The sequence below is a fragment of the Vipera ursinii genome (assembly GCF_947247035.1).
Source record: "Vipera ursinii genome assembly, chromosome: 3".
NCBI classification, from domain to species: domain Eukaryota; kingdom Metazoa; phylum Chordata; class Lepidosauria; order Squamata; family Viperidae; genus Vipera; species Vipera ursinii.
The window spans coordinates 2,075,634-2,079,335 of NC_139516.1; the positions used below are offsets into that span (position 1 = coordinate 2,075,634).

The following is a 3,702-nucleotide window of genomic DNA, read 5'->3' on the forward strand; positions in this document are numbered from 1 at the left end:
GGGAGCGTTCGAAGGCGAGCCGGACGAGCGCGCGGGGCACGACGGGAGTTGCAGTCCCGGAAATGGGAGAGGGAGAGGGGGGGGAGGGCGCGCTCCCAGAATGCTCCGCGAAGAGGATAATGACGACCATCGTGACGAGGCGGGCTCTGGGTGGCGCTGGCCCCGCCCTCTTACCGCGGGGCATGACGGGTAGAGCGAGAGGTCCGGGCCCGGCGTTGTAGGCCTGATAGGCGGCGGCCGCCGCTGGGCAGAGCTCGAACCCGGAAGGTCGCTGGAGGGGACTTCTCGCCGGGCAGATTTTCAAAAAAGACCCGACAGCCACTTGTCTGAAATTGTATAGGGCAGGAGTCTTCAAACCTGGCCCTTTTATGACTTGTGGACTTCAAGTCCCAGAATTCCTCAGCCAGCGTTGCTGGCTGAGGAATTCTGGGACTTGAAGTCCACAAGTCATAAAAGGGCCAGGTTTTGAAGACCCCTGGTTTCAGGTCTCCTGCTTGAGCAGTGGGCTGGACTAGATGACCTCTAGGGTCCCTTCAAGCTCTATTCCCTTCTGATTCAGATGGGGCCGCAGTCCCTAATGCGGTCCTGGTCAAGGTGTGGGAACCGGCTTGGGGCTGCCGGGTCCATCCTGGAGGGACGCCCCTGGCCGCCGTGCCGTGGCTGTGGAGGATGGGAGCAGGGAAGAACCAGACGGGGTGGTGGGTTCTTGGGGTCACCCAAAAGAGGGGTCGGCAAAGGGCCAGGAGATGAGGAGGAGGAGGACACAGCCTAGCCTCTCCTGCCTAAATCGGATACTACCCAGGAAGAACATCCATCTTTACAGTCGTAAAACCTTTTTCCAATTTTCAGGGTGAAAGCCAAATATGGCTCTTTTTAGGCTCGTGCCTCGGCAGGCCTGTTTCTGAACGAGACAAACCAGATGGGAAGATCGTTTTATTACAATTTATCAGAATATCCAGACAAAGGGGATCCCTCTCAATTCAGAGGGAACCCCCCCCCTCATTCTTAGCTTACCTCCCCTTTTATAGTTAACAAAGGGGGGGGAATGAAAGAAGAAACTTAGTTGGTCAATATCTCAAGAGCTGCCCCAAAGAAGAGGGAGTCAAGCTCTTCTCCAAAGCAGGACAAGAAGCAATGGATGGAAACTAATCAAGGAGAGAAGCAACCTAGAACTAAGGAGAAATTTCCTGACAGTCAGAACAATTAACCAGTGGAACTACCTGCCTCCAGAAGCTGTGAATGCTCCAACACTGGAAGTTTTGAAGAAGAGCCTGGACAGCCATTTTGTCTGAAATGGTACAGGGTTTCCTGCCTTAGCAGGGGGTTGGACTAGAAGACCTCCAAGGTCCCTTCCAGGTCTGTTATTCTGGTTGACTCCTATCCCTGGTTCAGCCATCTATCATGCATACGTGATAGCAGTATCCCAATATTGAAGGGGCTGCCGCAAAGAGGAGGGGGTCCACCTATTCTCCAAAGCATCAGAAGGCAGGACAAGCAACGGATGGAAACTCATCAAGGAGAGAAGCAACCTGGAATTAAGGACAAGTTTCCTGACAACAATTAATGAGTGGAACTCCTTGCCTCCAGAAGTTGTGAGTGCTCCATCACTGGAAGTTTTTAAGTAGAGACTGGACAACCATTTGCCTGAAATGGTCTAATTTTAATTTAATTTTAATTCCATTTATATCCCGCCCTTCTCCGAAGACTCAGGGCGGCTTACAAACTTAGCAGTAGCCTTCATTCTATGTATATGCCTGCTTGTTAGGGCTTTCACACACACCCCAAGCGGCATTATTACAGAGTCAGCTTAATTGCCCCCAACAATCTGGGTCCTCATTTTACCTACCTGGGAAGGATGGAAGGCTGAGTCAACCTTGAGCCTGGTGGGACTCGAACCTGCACTAATTGCAGGCAGCTGGTCTTCAAACTTGGCCCTTTTATGACTTGTGGAATTCTGGGAGTTGAAGTCCACAAGTCATAAAAGGGCCAAATTTGACCCCTGGTATAGTGTTTCCTGCCTGAGCAGGGGGTTGGACTAGAAGACCTCAAAGGTCCCTCTTATTGTTAAGATAACCACAGTAAACCAACCTCAAAGTTTTGTTTGGAGTTAGATAACCAAATGCCAGTTGATACTAATAAACTTTCTTATCAGGAAATAGTATCCAGCTATCCTTCTGTAACTTTTATCTTTTCGGTTTAGGGATGCTTAAAGCTATCTATCTAATCAATCCTTGCAGTTTTCCTTAATTCCGGTCTAATGGTTTTATAAAACCTTTTATCACCTTTTTAAAAGAGAGAAAAATAAGTCAGATCAAAATGTAAAGTAATTATGTTTCAAATTGAAAGTAAAATAGAAAGTAACTGTAAGCTAACAAATTACAAAGTCCGTGTCATTTGCCCCTCAGGGTTAGGGACTTCACTTCCCATAATGCTGGCTGGGGGATTCTGGGAGTTGAAGTCCACCCATCTGACAAGTGGCCGAACACTAAAATCAGCAGCTACGTATGAAGATGGGCACAGGGTGGGATTTTTAGCACCAGCAATAATCTTGTGGGGGAAGGGGGGGTATAGCTAGTCCTTGTTTAGCAACCACAACTGAGGCTGGCAGCTTGGTTGCTAAGTGAAGCAAAGCAGTTGCTAAGTAACATGGTGAGTTTTTGCGATCTTGAGGCTTGCATTGCTTTCCTGCAAAGGTGGTGAGCATCGGTTGTGCAATTACTTTTTCTTCCTGATCGTAACAGTGGCCAGTCATAAAACAAGGACTACCTGTGCTTAAAGCAATTAGATCATGAAAAGCTTGACTAAATCCTACCCTGCTTTGGAGACGGAGGAAGAACTGCAGGTTTACTTTGAAGGAAGGCCAGGGGTCTTCAAACCTGGCCCTTTGATGACTTGTGGACTTCAACTCCCAGAATTCCTCAGCCAGGAAGGAAACATTGCTCACAGGAAGCAGCAGCATCTCTTATATCTTGTCCTTTGGAGAATATCCCTGCGCGGGTCTCGCTGGAACTAAGGGAAGCTTATTTACTCCAGTGGGACTAACACGCAGGTAAGGAGCCCAGTGGCTGGCTGAGGAATTCTGGGAGTTGAAGTCCACAAGTCATCAAAGGGCCACGTTTGAAGACCCCTGGTCTGAAGTCACGGCATTGAAAGGACCGTTTTGACATGACCCCTGGTAACGGGATCAACATCCGGGGGCTTGGCAACTGGCACATATTTAAGACAGGTGCCCTCCCCCACCATCTGATCCCCTTTTGCAACCTTTCGTCAAGTCAATGGGCGAAGCAAGATTCGCTTAATGACTGCCTGATTCACTTAACAGCCGCAGTGACTCGCAAGAAAGGTGGTAAAACTCAGTCCATCGCTGTCTTTGCTTAGTAACGGGGCTCAGTTGCTACCTCTCTACCCATTTTGGGGGTGGCCCATGGTTGTGGAAGTGTGTGCCACGCGAGCCTTTTTCAGACCAGCTCTTCAAACGGCCGTCGTTGACTTGGCTTTGTGCGTTTGCCGCTCGAAGCCCGGCGCAGTTTCCCCTTTTTGGTGCGGATACCGGTATGTTATCTTACGGTTTCTGGTTTGATCTGTTCCACTTGCACGCTTCTCTCTTCCAAAAACCTTATTCCGTCAGGCTATTCTATAAAGCTGGTATGCATGCACGGTGTTAAAAGAAAGCATTGCAAAACTCCGAGGAAACGTGTCGTT

At 49.2% G+C, this 3,702-nt stretch overlaps 2 protein-coding genes across 3 annotated transcripts in view; both read right to left on the minus strand.

Annotated features, from left to right (window-relative positions):
- The window catches only part of ASXL1 (ASXL transcriptional regulator 1), a 50,999-nt gene extending 50,688 nt beyond the window's left edge, over positions 1-311 (minus strand). Inside the window, exon 1 of one of the 2 annotated variants that reach the window (XM_083360818.1) lies at positions 1-311. This exon is cut by the window's left edge and continues 634 nt beyond it. The gene's annotated coding sequence lies outside the window, so the exon portion shown is untranslated. The other variant, XM_083360819.1, reaches the window with a different exon arrangement.
- Positions 1-3,702, minus strand: part of DNMT3B (DNA methyltransferase 3 beta) — a gene marked incomplete at its 5' end in the record, with an annotated part of 480,157 nt that overhangs the window by 139,490 nt on the left and 336,965 nt on the right. The gene's annotated exons all lie outside the window — the stretch shown is intronic.